General features: G+C 35.5%; 1 protein-coding gene and 1 long non-coding RNA gene across 4 annotated transcripts in view; one reads left to right on the top strand and one right to left on the bottom strand.

Annotated features, from left to right (window-relative positions):
- LOC139130331 (E3 ubiquitin-protein ligase MYCBP2-like) overlaps window positions 1-16293 on the top strand; it is a 688708-nt gene that overhangs the window by 485278 nt on the left and 187137 nt on the right. The gene's annotated exons all lie outside the window — the stretch shown is intronic.
- LOC139130633 (uncharacterized) lies at window positions 9466-14627 on the bottom strand. The gene is made up of 2 exons (XR_011551923.1): window positions 14447-14627; window positions 9466-9634 (listed from the first exon to the last, which is right to left on the bottom strand). It is a non-coding gene; the product is annotated as an uncharacterized lncRNA (long non-coding RNA).

Genomic DNA, 16293 nt, shown 5'->3' with positions numbered 1-16293 from the left:
ATAAATATAAGGCCAAACTATTTTTAGCTCCCATAGCCATATGTATATATGTCAATGGAAGCTATTCTTATAGGCTAGGGAAATGTCTGTATGTCTGTATGTCTGTATGTCTGTCCGTCAACATCAAAAACTCCAAAACTGCTGTACATTTCATCTTGATATTTGGTGTGTACATGGATGATGGGCTGTAGATGAGATTTTGTTCAAATGAAGTTGTCATTGCCAAAAATATGCAAATTAAGTGAAAAAATGTAAAAACAGTCAAAATTGAAAAAACTCAATAACCACTGAGCAGATTACGTGAAAAATTAGCATGTAAGTACTTTGGGCTTACATGAAATGATTGTGCACATCTTGGGTCAGTATCTTGGACTTGCTATTTTTCATGAATTTTTTTGTAATTTTCTCCCATTTTTGGTCAAAAAATCTTCTTCTCTGAAACCACAAGTCCGATTGATTTGAAACTTGGTATGGAAGTGCATAGGAGTGACCTTTCCCAAATTTGGGCAAATCGTGGTGAAATTTGCATATTTTTAGTTTACAAGTCCATAGATTCCCATGTTTAAGGCAGATCTCCATAGACTCCCATGTATAAGGCAACGAAAAATAAAAATTTAGTTTCTCATCGTATTCATATTGCAAAAAGGATGCAGTGACACAATTTTTAGTCCCCACGGATGAAGTCCAGTGGGCTTATAGATTGGGTCATGTCCGTCTGTTCGTCCATTCGTGAGTCCATCTGTTCACGCAGATATCTCGGATATTTTGACAAATGTCATGTGACCTTGATGACCTTTGACCTCAAATATACATATTTGTCCATAACTCAGTAACCACAAGTGCTACAGCCTTCATGTATGGTATGATGGGACACCTTATGACGCCACATATTGTACCTCATTAATTATGCACATATCTAATTTTGAGCGAGCCAATAGAGCTAGAGGTCTGATTTTTGGTATATAGGGATAACTTAGCAATACAAATTTTTTGACAAAATGTCACGTGACCTCGGTGACCTTTGACCTCAAATATACATATTTGTCCATAACTCAGTAACCACAAGTGCTACACCTTCATATATGGTATGATGGGACACGTTATGACACCACATATTGTACCTCATTAATTATGTGCATATCTAATTTTGAGCAAGTCAATAGAGCTAGAGTTCTGATTTTTGGTATATAGGGATAACTTAGCAATATAATTTTTTTGACAAAATGTCACGTGACCTTGGTGACCTTTGACCTCAAATATACATATTTGTCTATAACTCAGTAACCACAAGTGCTACAGCCTTCATGTATGGTATGATGGGACACCTTATGACGCCACATACTGTACCTTAATAATTATGCACATATCTCATTCTGAGCAAACCAATAGAGCTTGATGTCTGATTTTTGGTATATAGGGATAACTATAGGAGAGAAATTTTTTGACCAAATGTCATGTGACCTCGATGACCTTTTAAATAAAATATATGTTTATGTCAATAAATAAGTAACCACAAGTGCTATGTCCTTTGTATTTAGTAGGATAGGAGACCTTATGACAACACACGCTTTACCTCATTAATTATGTCCACATCTAATTCTGGGCAAGCGAATAGAGCTAGAGATCTGATTTTTTGGCATATAGGGATTAATTAGCAATATGATTTTTTTTTTCAAACTGTCATGTGACCTCGATGACCTTTGACCTTGATTATACATATATATGCATATCTCAGTAACCACAAGTTCTATACCCTCCAATTTTGATAGGATATCAGACCTTAAGATATCACATCTTGTACCTTATTTATATTGCGCATATGTATTTCTTGGCTGGCCAATACTGCTAGAGGTCTGATCTTTTTTCCCAATTTAGAACCATAACTCAGACATGCCTGATGTGTTTCAAATTGGGAACAATGACATTGATCTACCGGTATGTGCCCATAGATCTCAACATATACACTCCAGTGATACTTCTTAATGACCACATTTTCCTCCCCCATCAAGACTAATACAAGTGGGGACTATGTCATTGTAAATGACTTGTTGAGTTAATGGTTGTATCACAGTATTCGATATATCTAATTCTGTATTTTTTCCATTTTATATTCTGAATAAATACATTAAACATATTTCACCGTCTCCAGTACATTCACTTCATGCACTTTATCCCTTTCACACACGTTCAAATATCTGACCAGAGAACAAACACTAAATAGTCCAGGACGGGAGCTAGTGTCATTGACGCTATTTTTTCAGGGATGGGACAGGTTGGAAATGAGGGGTGAGAAACAAAGGCACTCCTATTGCTGCATGTGGATGCAGCCACACCATTTCATTTACAGCATACTTATTCACTGTGTTGTGTTCAAGTTCCATATTGTACTGACTGTCATACAAGGATAACATAAGCTAATCAAATCAAATTAGAAAAGGATCAATGCTGTTGTGTGGATTTTGCTGAAAATGGCTGATTTTAATATTTCGCCCTATATATTTGGTATCCGGCAAAGGTATATTTTGATGTAAAGTCAAAATTAACACTACATTGCTGGCAATATATGTTACCGTTTCTGCATGAACTTTTTAGCTGCGCTGTCAGCGACGCGGAGCTTATCAAATAGGTTGATTTTCCGTCGTCGTCCGTCGTCATCCGTCAACAATTGCCTTCTCCTCTGAAAGCACAAGTCCAATTGCTTTGAAATTTTATACGCACCTCACTTGGGGTGACCTCACTTAAGTTTGTTCTAATCATAGTGAAATTTGCATATTTGTATTTTTGGGGCAATTTTTTGGTGTTTTTGGTAAAAAAATCTTCTTCTCTGAAACCGCTTGTCTGATTGCTTTGAAATTTGATATGCAATTTACTTAGGGTGACTTCAGTCAGATTTGTTCAAATTGTGGTAAAATTTGCATATTTGTATTTTTAGGCAATTTTTGTCATTTTTGGTAAAAAAATCTTTAAAAATCTTCTCCTTCAAAACTACCAGTAAGATAGCTTTGATATTTGGTACATATGTCCCTAGGGATGATCTATTTCAGATTTGTTCAAATTGTGCAGAAATATGCAAATTTACATTTTTAAGGCAATTTTTGCGATTTTTGGTCAAAAAATGTATTTCTCAAAAAGTACTGGTCTGATAGTTTTGAAATTTGACATACAGGTTTCTATAGATTAACTAAGTAATATATATTGAATTTCTGATGAAATCTGTAATTTTGTATTTTTGGGGCAATTTTTGCCATTTTTGGTCAAAAAATGTGTATTTCCAAAAGTACTCATCTGATAGCTTTGAAACTTGGTATACAGGTTCGTACAGATGAACTAAATGATATCTATTGAAATTATGATGAAATCTGCAATTTTGTATTTTTGGGGCAATTTTTGCGATTTTTGGTCAAAAAATGTATTTCTCAAAAAGTACTGGTCTGATAGTTTTGAAATTTGGCATACAGGTTTCTATAGATTAACTAAGTAATATATATTGAATTTCTGATGAAATCTGTAATTTTGTATTTTGGGGGCAATTTTTGCCATTTTTGGTCAAAAAATGTGTATTTCCAAAAGTGCTCATCTGATAGCTTTGAAACTTGGTATACAGGTTCCTACAGATGAACTAAATGATATCTATTGAAATTATGATGAAATCTGCAATTTTGTATTTTTGGGGCAATTTTTGCCACTTTTGGTCAAAAAATGTGTATTTCCAAAACTACTCATCTGATAGCTGTGCAATTTGGTATACAGGTTCCTACAGATCACCTTAATGATATTTATTGAAATTATGATGAAATCTGCAATTTTGTAATTTTGGGGCAATTTTTGCCATCTTTGGTCAAAAAATGTGTTTCTCAAAAAGTACTGGTCTTTAGCTTTGAAATTTGGTATACAGGTTTCTACAGATGAGCTAAGTAATATATATTGAATTTCTGATGAAATCTGTAATTTTGTATTTTTGGGGCAATTTTTGCCAATTTTGGTCAAAAAATGTGTACCGGTATTTCCAAAACTACTCATCTGATAGCTTTGAAATTTGGTATGGAGGTTTCTATAGATGAACTAAGTAATGTTTTTTGAAATTATGATGAAATCTGCAATTTTGAATTTTTGGGTCAATTTTTTCCATTTTTGGTTAAAAAATGTGTTTCTCAAAAAGTACTGTTCAACAGCTTTGAAATTTGGTATACAGGTTTCTATAGATGAACTAAACTTGATCTTTTGAAATCATGATGAAATCTGCAAATTTTATTTTTTGGGGCAATTGTTGCCAGTTTTGGTCAGAAAATTTTATTCTCCAAAAAACTACTCATCAGATAGCTTTGGTTGACATGTTCTTAGGGATGATCCAATGTGATACATTCAAAGTATGATGAAATCTTCAATTGTGTATTTTTGCAGCTATTTTAGCCACTTTTTTCTGGCCACTGCATTGAGCTATCAAAGATTTCCACCTACTTCATCAACATGTGTCAAAAATTGTTATTCTCTACATAAACACAGCGGAGCTATATCGGCCGCTAGGTCGCTTGTCTTTTTTAAATTATAGTATATTAGTACTTCAAACAGATTAACAGTTATCGTGATGTCAACCCATAATTTTACTTCACAAAGACTGTAATTTTGCCATTTTTTTTTTTTTTTTCAGTCATTTTATAAATTTGCACTGCACAAGATGATTGAACAAATGGCAATTAATGTTTGAATTTGTAAACTCAAAGAATAAAAATCCTTTCGTCACAGATTAAATTATTTTTTGAAAAGAAATTTACTCTTAAGGTAGCTACATACCTTTTAGACACTTTCAGATTTTTGTCTTTTTCTCAATTGAACACGTCCCAAACCCCAATAAAGTATACATTTTCTGAAGCCCTGATGTAGAGCTATCCGACCAAGCACAGTACACGGTCATTATTTGCATAAGAGTCACGTGACAAGCGTTTTGCTGAACCTTCCAAAAACCGTTTTTTCCCGCCTTATGCGAACACGCTGCAAGATTTCCGGTTAGAATTTCTTCATTGACAAGCCTTGACAATATCCTTCAAAACCGTGTCTGGGATTTTCTTTATATGCCTTTGTTTTTTTTAATGCGCTCTTAAAGGTGTTAGATGAAGGTGCTTTTCAAGGAATTTTAATTATCACGCCATATAATTTGAATGGAGCCTCCGGGAAAAAATCGCAGACACGGTTTTGAAGGATATTGTCAAGGCTTGTCAATGAAGAAATTCAAACCGGAAATCTTGCAGCGTGTTCGCATAAGGCGGGAAAACCCGTTTTTTTTGAAGCTTCAGCAAAACGCTTGTCACGTGACTCTTATGCAAATAATGACCGTGTACTGTGCTTGGTCGGATAGCTCTATATCAGGGCTTTCAGAAAATGTATACTTTATTGGGGTTTGGGACGTGTTCAATTGAGAAAAAAATAAAAATCTGAAAGTGTCTAAAAGGTATTTAGCTACCTTAAACACTTTTAGCATATATTCTTTAGACGGTCATGTATTTCAAGGAAAATATGCCTATTAAAAACAGTAATTTCTTCACTTTCAATTTTTTTTCAATACTATGACAATTATCAGCCATGAGGTTTTACAAATTTTACACAAGACCAGATAAGTGTTTTTCATCATTTCCTCAGGACTCTTTGGAAAATCCATTAAAAACAGTTAAAAGTGACTTAAAATGATCACTTGGTATACATTTAATTTACAGATGCCAGGTTGTGTATTTCACATGCACTCAGGTCAGTAGGGAAGTGCGTCATTACTATTTTGGACTGTTAATTCTTATTTCTGAATTATTTAACTTCTTTCCACATTGAACTATCTTTAGGCAGTTTATACTGTGTTTAATCATCTTTTGGGTTCTTTGGGTCCATATCCCACCTCATGCCCCTACATCATCAACTATTTACCAACAACTCCATGCCAAGAACCAATTACCTGACCTGGCCGCACATTAGAGAAGGTACAGCGTCATTGACGGTATTTTATATGTTGTATAGATGAAAAATATGATTTTGAGAAACTATTTTTTTTTAATTTTATGATATTGTCGAAAATATGCAAATTAGTACCAAAAAAGGCGTTTTTTGTAAAAAATCTTCTTCTTCATAACCGCTGGTCAAACAACTTTGTTATTTGGTATACAGGTTCCTAGGGGCAACCCAACTTAGATTTGTTCAAATTGTGATGAAATATGTAAATCTGTATTTTTAAGGAATTTTTTTGTCATTTTTGGTCAAAACTTTATTTCATCAAAATTGCTTGTCTGACATCTTTGGTATTTGGTATACAGGTTCCTACAGATGAACTAAATATGATATATTGAATATATGACGAAATCTACTATTTTGTATTTTGGGTGCAATTTTTGCCATTTTTGGTCAAAAAATGTGTTTCTCAATCTAATGCCTGTGATATTTGGTCTACAGGTTCCTAGGGGTTGTCTTAGTGTGATACATTGAAATATGATGAAATCTTCAATTTTTGTATTTTTGGGTCAATTTTTGCCGTTTTTGGTTAAAATATTTGTTTCTCAAAAGTTACTCATCTGAGAGCTTTGATATTTGGTATACAGGTTCCAAGGCTTTATCTTAATGTAATATATTGAAATTATGATGAAATCTTCAATTTTGCATTTTTTGCAGCTAAGTTTGCCATTTTTGGTCAGGCCATCCTTTAATGAGCTATCAAAGATATCCACCTTCTTCATCAATACATATGTCACAAAAAGTTATTCTCTACATAACACAGCAGAGCTCTATCAACTGTTGGGTCGCTTGTTTTTTCAAAGCCGCTAGTCAGACAGCTTTAATATTTGGTTTACAGGTCCCTAAGATGACCTTAGTGAGATAATTTCATACAGTCAGGAAATACTTAATTTTGTATCCATGTGTATAGTAGCTTCAGGGACTTTGGCCCTATGTTTGTTTAATTTTATCAAGATTCCTTGGAGATATTCTGAAAAGTAAATGGGAGTAATGGCTATAAATAATATGTCAAAATTGTCAACATTTGTATTCAATCATGCTCATTACCATTCAGTTAGTTGCTGAAGACATATAACCTCAAAGAATGATAACAAATTTTGTTTTATGCTTGTTTGTGTACAGAATCAAATACTGACAGATACCAATGTGCATAGGATAAAAGAGTAATTTTATGCCCTTTAACTAGTAAGGCAAGTGGTGCAAAGGTGTCATATGTCTAGACACAGTCCCTCCACCAAACGGTCGGGAAACGCAATGTATTTCTATTGTCCTGATGCGCGTTGCGCTTCCGTTACACTGTTTATTCGCGTAAAGAGATTATAGCGACTTGGTCTAACATTAGCATAAACGATGACACCATTTTTACCTGACATGCAATGAACTAAAGGACAATGCGCATGCGTACATAGGCTGTGTTTCGTATTTACACGTGCTGGTTGCGTTTGACTGGACTACACTTGCAGTCAACACCAATGTAATCATTACGACCATGATTTCATTTCTCTTGATGACAAGACATCGATTTCAACACCATTTCAGAGGAACAGAGTGAAGAGGTCTACAGTGTTCTGATTGTATAACTTTCAGTTAAGTTAAAACGAAGTTCACATGCCCCATCCGTGAAAACGAGTGCAAGGAGCCAGCGATTTCGAGGACATAGGACATCGAAACAAAAATGACCTTTCTTTGATGTAAATTTTCCTATTCGTAGCGGCATTCGTAGCGGCATTGTTTTACAGCTACCGGGAGACCTGTGTGACACATCAAGCACATGGCTCGATAGGGCTTCATGACACGCCAGAAAAACCGCAATGGGGTTGAATCAAAACAATATTTTTCACGTAAAATTCCCGCCAATGGTTACGTTTGATCACAAAAATTGCGTCGTCAGTGTATTTTAAATGGTGTTATACAAGTACCAAATCAAGAAAATCTACGTTAAATACCATGTAGTACGCAAGGCACAGCGATCAAAAAAGATTTCAAAGAATCGAACATCGACTCTGCGAGGGTCGCAAAAACAAAATGGCGTTCGGCCGAGTTTGGGTCATCTGCTTTTCTATCCTTCCCTTATACTTCGATTTGCAGTTATTGAATCGCTAAAATAAGTTGAAATTGCTTTCAATCAGATAAATAGGTCCCAATCGAACTTATTTGACCAGTCATCAAAACGAAAAACCATGAATATTTCGACTCTTCACACAACGCGAACACAGATCGTCAGTGGACGCCATTTTCTAAATTGCAGAGCAAAGCATACACAATAAACTATCAGTTTGCGTCTCATTATAAACCTTTATTCAAAAACTGGGTTCGTCAGTGTAATTTTACGTATACTTTAATCACAAGTACAGACATCAGAATGAAACAGACCGTCATAATTTTGCAGTGTAGAGCGAACAAAAATTCATGTTCTCCTGACACATGAAAGACGCAATTCAATGAAAATGACCTACACGCGATAGCGAATACAAACGCCGATTTAGCGCTGAAAATCGATTGGGAATAAAAAGATCACCCACTTTCCTTATAAAGAAATATTGCTTATCGAGAATATGCTGACGTTTCAAAATAGCTGTACACTTTACGGCCGATTCAGGCTAGTTTCTTCGTCGAAGACGACACCACCGTACCCACTCTTTGAGGGGACGCTACAGCTGGTGTGACGTCATCAACAGCGAACGCCAGCGCAACGCGCATCCTACCAGCTAATCCCCTCGTTCGCACGTTTTGACAATAGCGTTTCCCGACCGTTTGGTGGAGGGACTGTGGTCTAGAGTACCAGTGTTTGATCTAAGACTACAAAAATAGGGGCCATTGTGGGCCCACTCCCTTGAAAAAAAGGGGCCATTGGCAAAAAAGGGGGCCATGGTGGGCCCCTTGCAATTTTTAAAGAGGGCCCTTCTTGATCCCAACCAGCGGATAAAAACTGGTTATTATTAATCAAATTATTAATCAAATTAAAATTGCAATTAACTGTTTTTAAAAGGCTTATAATGGATAGATTGGGTTGCCAGGCAACATTTGCAAAGACAGATTCAACTGTGTGCTGAAGGAATTGACAAAAAGGTGCAGTAGCTGTAACTATTGATATTTTTCTTTCTGTGTGTCACTCAACAACGGCAGTTTACTATTGAACTTTAAGTTATTTCACTGATTTTGTCAACTACGTTTTAGTTATACATGTTTTAGTTGTATAGTAAACCCTTATTGTTAACAATTTAATTTAGATTCAATTGTCAACAATACCACTGCTAGAAATATTGCTGGAAATAGAGTGGATATACAGATTTTGTTGACAAACTTGACTTTTTAAGAATTACAAAAACCATTTTGATACTCAGAATAAAAACACTGAAAGCAGCCTATTAAAAGTGACAGCTACTGTCCCTAATAATAAAAAAAATGAAGTTACTGAAGTGACTGGCAGTTCACCCCCAAGAAGGATCTCTACAAAAGGACAGATGTACAGGTGAGTCAACATTTAATAACACATTTTTATTCGGGTTTTTTTCAAATTTTGACCATTTTCTCAACTCAATACTGATGATTATGCATATATTTTATTGCAGACATGTACCATCAGCTACCAGTACCATCCATCATGTCAATAGTACAGCCAGTGCCATTGTGACAGCCACTTCACCTGAGAGAAGAAAATAGGATTTATTTTTTTTATTGAGCTGTAAACACTGAAATGCAAAATCTGATTTTTATCACAACCGGGAATTGTGATATAGGGTTAGCTTCAACCGGTGTCGGACAGTGTCCATTTTCCGTAAACGACAAAAAGTCAAAAACTGCTGAACAGAATGCATTAATATTTGGTACAGATATTCAGACTGGTTCCAAGGTTCCGATTCAGAAAAATGGAGCCAAATGGAGCAGCGGTTAGATAAGTTTTGGGAAATTTCTAACTCCCCCTTTTAACTAATTGATTTTAGGGGTCGTTCAAATATGTAGTTTTGGAATGTACACCAATCATGCATTGTGGACTATTTAAAAAGTTGTTGAACAGAAATGAGGTTTTGATGAATGTTAGAAATATGCAGGATGGCTGATTCGAAGTATCAGAGATTTTCATGCGCTTTTGGTCATAAAATTGATAAAAAAAACAACATATTTAATGTTTTAGATTTCTCACATTTGTTATGACCCTTAACATTACAGACTTGATGACATAACTAGCTGCTGGACCTGTTTACTGGCGCATTGATTTAAAGACAAAGATCGTTTTATTTTGTGATAAGGACGTGTGATTTCATAAAACATAGTCTGTTAGCCTGGAAATGTGATTTTTGCGAATATTGTTTACCCCACTGACAACAGTGTGGTTTGAAAATGGCTGGAATTCGCTACTACGGGACTTTGTTTTGTGTGTGCATTTGGATGAAAAACGTGTATCGTGTGATCAATCCGTTCAGTGAGAGAACAAAGGACTCTTACAACAGCACACAAATGAACCGCAGACCAACTTTGATAAGCCCCTATCAATTTCCCTCGCAATCTCCCTTTGAAAACACCGAGGTACTTTGGTCAGAAAACATACACTGTGCCTGCTGTGCTATCTCCATTCAATCTCCCTATGCAAGCTTCTGCATGGATCAAACCATTTTGCGCCAGTTTACAGCTATGGCTGTTTGATATCAGTGTATTCAACAAAGCTCATGGCAGACTTGTTATATATTACAAAACAATGGGACACTGGAGGTCCCGAGACAGTATGTACATGTATGTGTGTATGTATGTACGTATGTACAGTACGTCCGTCAACATCAAAAACACGCAAACCGCTGCACGTTTCAGCTTGGTATTTGTTGTGTGGATGCATCCTGGGCTATAGATGGGATTTTGTTCAAATGAAGTCTGCATTGCCAAAATTATGCAAATGAGCTTACAAAATGTGAAAATGGTCAAGAATTAATAACTCTAGAACCACTGTTTTGATTGCTTTGAAAATTTTTGTGTAAGTACCTTAGGTGAACCTTATACAGTTTTATGAATATTGTGAGGATATCCTAATTTTGTATTTTTGCTGAAATTTTTTGGTGATTTTTCTCATTTTCAGTAAAAATTCTTCTCTGAAACTGCTAGCCCAATCACTTTCAAATTTGGGTTGGATCTTTGCAAGGATGTTACTCTTCTAATTTGTTGAAATTATGACAAAATTTGGAAAATTACTATTTTGGAGCAATTATGTCATTTTTGGTCAAAAAATCTTAGACAGTATTTTCTTTTTAAAACCCCTGGACAGACAGCTTTTATATTTGGTACACAGATGTACAGAGATGACAATAGTTAGATATGTGGAAATTGTCCTGAAATATACAAATTTGTATTTTTAAGACAATATAGTCATTTTTGGTCAAGAAAAACTTTGTCTCAAAATAACTTGTTTGATAGCTTTGTAATTTGGTATAAAGTCCCTGTGAAGCTTTGTAATTTGGTATAAAGTCCCGAGGGATGTTATTAGATAAATTTTCTGCTCAAAGTGATGGGAACCCCCCATATTTGTATAGTTTAGGTAATTTTCTCAGTTTGTGACCTTAAATGACCTACACCAACCCAGGATATATTATGAGACAGTTTTGAAGGCTGTGAACATAATTTTGTCATATTTGGTATCAATTTGTAGGAAAATTTGATTGAGAAAACAAAGCTGAGGTAAATTTTTTCATTGCGGACCAATTTTTGCAACTTTTCTATGTAAGACAAAAGAACTGATGAGAAATTTGGATCCAGGATAATTCCAGATGTTGTAATCACTGCCCACAGTGGAAGGCATTTCACTATCTGTAACTAACTTAAGTGCTGTTTACATTAGAATGATAACACTCATCCATTGTAATTAAAAACTCCCCAAAGTTGTAAATATATTTCCTGTCATCTGGCGTTCTGTAATACCAAAGGATGGAACATTTGATATTCAGGAGGGGGTAGGGTCTAGAATATTGATGAGGTGGCATTACTTTTTTACCAGATCCCTTGTACATTTTTTAACCCACTCCCACCTTTTCTTTTTATCAAGCCTTCTCTGAATATGTCGCAACGATGTCTGTCTGTCTATGTGTCCGTGTGTCTGTCTGTCTGCCTGTCTGTCTGTCTGTCTGTCTGTCTGTCGGTCGGTCCGATATCTGAAAAACGGCTGGTCAGATCAGAATCAAATCTGGTACATGTATTCAGTTAGCAAATGGCAAGAACTGATTAGTTTTTGGTGGGTGTGGCTTGCATACTTTTTACTCATTTGCATAATTAATGATTTTAGAAAAAACTGATATACATTAAAAACGACTACACACAATTTGATGAGATTTGCTACAAATGTTGATCACACCGAGATATGTCAGCAGTGGGAACCATTAAGGGTTACATGAAAGATAAATTCTCATTTGCATATTTAATGAACTTTCCTAATTAGGGATATATGTCTGATTTGACCGGATCAAAATTGACCAAACTTGGTATGTATATTAAAGATACTATTATTTAACATTATTGAAAGTCATTAAGCGTTTTAACTTTAGCCAATTCCTAATATGCACATTTAATGAACTTTGCTAATTAGGGATATATATTTGAATTGACTGGACCGACGTTGATGAAACTTGCTACATGTATTTGGAGCTACTATGATACAACATTTTTGAAAGTCTTTAAGCATTTTTACTTCAGCCAATTCTGAATTTGCATATTTAATATTTTCCCAATTAGGGATATATATCTGAATTAACTTGATTGTAGTTGTTGAAACTTGCTATATACATCAAAGATACTATGATATAACATTATTGAAAGTCAAAAGACATTTTTACTTCAGCCAATTCCGAATTTGCATATTAATTGAATTTTCATAATTAGGGATATTTATCTGAATTGACTCAATCAAAATTGATGAAACTTGCTATGTACATTAATGACATTATAATACAATATTATTGAAAGTCATTAAGCATTTCTCTTCAGCCAATTCCTAATTTGCATATTTAATGAACTTTCCTAATTAGAGATATATATCTGAATTGACTTAACCAAAGTTGACAAAACTTGCTACATATATTGCAGATACCATGATACAACATTATTGACAATCATTAAGCATTTTTACTTAAGTCAATTTACATATTTAATGAACTTTGCTTATTAGGGATATATACTGGGATTTACTTGATCAAAGTTGGCAAAACATGCTATGTACATTGATGATTATACCTGATTAAAACAATATTGAAAGTCATTTCACATTTTCATGTCAGCTAATTTATAATTTGCATATCTAATGAGCTTTCACAGCTCGGCATATATGGCTTGAAGGACTGGCCAACGGTAATTACACTTGCTATATAAAATGGTGATACAATGACAGCAGTCAAAGAACTTAAATATTTTTATTTCAGCTTGTATATTTCATGACCTTTTAGAATTAATCAGCGGTGATTATTGTTCATGATGTCGATCATAATAGTTTCAATGAAGTTGCAAACATTTGGCAAAGGTTCACATTTACACATAACCGGTATATAATGAAACACGTGAGCATTTTCAGTTCATATCTGGTTCTTATAGGTTTGTCAGATTGCCTATCTTTGAGTTGGTCTGTATGTATATGATATGATTGTGTGGGTGTGTGTACATGTACTGACAAACTCCAAACCCGCAGCACCCACCCATTCAGTATTTCATGTACAGGTGTACCCAGAGATAGAGTAGTTTCACAATTTGCCAGTTGTGATCCAGTGCCATTGGCGCTATTTTAATAAAGATTTCACCCTAACATGTAACATTTCTGAATTAATTTTAAGTAAAGAGTAAAGGAATGAAATAAAAAAGAGGGTTATTATAATAAATTAAAAAAATAACCTATTAAAAATGTTAAATACTAGATTTCGGTATCCAGAGAAATAATAAACTTAGATTTGAGAGTGTGTCCTTTATCCTATATTTCTTAAAAATTTCAAGTTTTAGAGTAAAGGACTAAAATAAAATTTTGGGGTTCACAGTAAAGAAGTTGAAAAAGATAAGTTATCAAACCTGTAAAATACTAGATTTACATATACTAGAGAAAACTTAAACTGAGACAAAAAAAAACACTCTCTCTTCTCTATTTGTTTGATTACAGAAATATGAAATATCTAAACCGTTTCTGTACGACTGGAAACCCCACGTGGCTACCACGCTGGTATGTGAGTCACTGCCAAACGAATAAATAACATTAGTGACTTGTCCTCTGAAACTCACAGCCAGTTTACAAACATAACCATTCCCTACCATTCGGATATTTTGATCAACCCAAGAAATGTCAGAAACTAGCGTAGCGTCGACAACACCATGCACTGAATACCAGTTCCGGCCACTCCATTGTGTAAAATAGTATACGGTATTGCTTGCTATTTGATCATAATGTACTACAGTCTAAGCTTACATATCCAAGTCAACGGTAAAATTCCAAAACTGTATTCACCTGTGGGATGCGGTTGTGTTGCGAACCGGCAGCATCGGTCTGCGTGTCAGTTTCTGACTCTTCCATCCTTGTACCTCCTTCATCATCGGGCGTGGGTGTGGAGACAACCCCATGGCTTTACAGATATAGTTACGGCATAGTAATCATCGTACAGCCGCTGGCATAGCTACGCATGGCCTTCTGCACACGTCCCGTCAAAGACGTCATTCCAACTGACGTCATTGTTGCAAAATGTTGTGATTGAATATATACCACGTTATGGTAAATCCTCGTGTTGTCGTAGAGCATGGGCGTAAAACAGTGGCCTGGCAAAAACAATCTGCCGGGCGCTGGCCTTTAATTATTGCGCCTGAAATGGCGCAATGGCCTGTGAAAATAGCGCCAAAGCTGATTTTTTTGCACAAAATGCGCAATGGCGCACTCTAGATCAAACACTGGAGTACAAGTATTTGAGTGATATGATAATGTTGTGATAATACGACCAAAGTATTCCTTCTATTTATATAACTCCTGTTCCATGTAGTGCAGCAACACTTTCAGGTGACAGTGTAATTTACAGTTTTTACACACTGAACCCATCCGTTTCACATGATATGTTGAATGTGTATGGTATAAGATATATGTTTCCAGTCATAATGCGCAATTTATGGACCTCTTTGTGCCATAAGAAAGTGTCCAAATGTTCAAACATCGTGTACTTCAACCTGAGAACTGTTAGGGTAAAGGTACTAGCCAAAGAGATATAATTTGCTCATGTGCCAGGTGATAATATACCCCATCAGGAAAAGATGAGACTTTTCCCTGTCATTGAGCTTTGACTATGTAATGAAAAGGGTGTAAATGCAAGAAAACACAGCCATCACGATACTTTTGTGTGGTTTCCATGGCAAAGTGAAATTTTACATCTACATTTTGGTAATGGCAGAGTTTGAATGCAAAACTTAGAACATTCAATGAAGTTGAATGTTTGATATTTGTGATATTTAACCTATTGAGTATTTTCATCAGTCAAAGTGGCATTCATCCTAAATTGTAAGCATTATATCATGGTGTACTGTAAAATTTTGAAATCCCAAAGCCCAAATTACTCCCATCCAACCTCAAGACTACTTTTATGTGTTCTATTAAAGGATGTACAGGTTGCTCCTTTCCATGAACATTCAGAAAACATTGATCATCGATATAACAGGATATGTGCTTTTTTGCTCTGGATTAATGTGATACTATAGGGTTATTCACAAAATACGGCCCTGTATGGATGAGGGCTCAGTGAGTGATGTATTGGACGAGCCCAAGGAGAGTCCAATACGTATATGTCACTCACTGAGCCCGAGTCCTATTATTATACATCTCCCCCCATTAATCGTCCGTATAAACTAATTCTATGGTAAATTTTGAGGGATGCGGCACGCGCGATATGAGTTGAACGCGCGCGATCTACTGCTCCGTTGTACAACTCCCTTGCGTTGGCACGAAGCCAATTAATTTTGAGTGCAGTACAAGCAAACTTTGCTGAATGTTTTCAATTTAATTAGTTTTTCAAAATAAAAATCAATTGCATTGAGACTCAGTTTTGTGTTTAGCGTGTTTGAAACCTTATACTTCAAATATATTTTGGTGGAAGTTGTTATTAGTCCCCACGGACACCGTCCGGGGGGACTTATAGCTTTGGTCATGTCCGTGCGTGCGTGCGTCTTTGCGTGCGTCCGTCCGTGCGTCCGTCCGTTCACGCAGATATCTCAGAGATGCCTGGAGCGATTTCATTCAAACTTTGCACAAGGATAGTACCCTACCCCATACAGATGCACGTTGATTTGTTTCACAATGCGATCAAATTTGGCTGTGTT

The sequence above is a fragment of the Ptychodera flava genome, chromosome 4 (assembly GCF_041260155.1).
Source record: "Ptychodera flava strain L36383 chromosome 4, AS_Pfla_20210202, whole genome shotgun sequence".
NCBI classification, from domain to species: Eukaryota; Metazoa; Hemichordata; class Enteropneusta; family Ptychoderidae; genus Ptychodera; species Ptychodera flava.
Note: the sequence above shows the minus strand (reverse complement) of the source record. Positions and strands in the feature narration are given on the sequence as shown.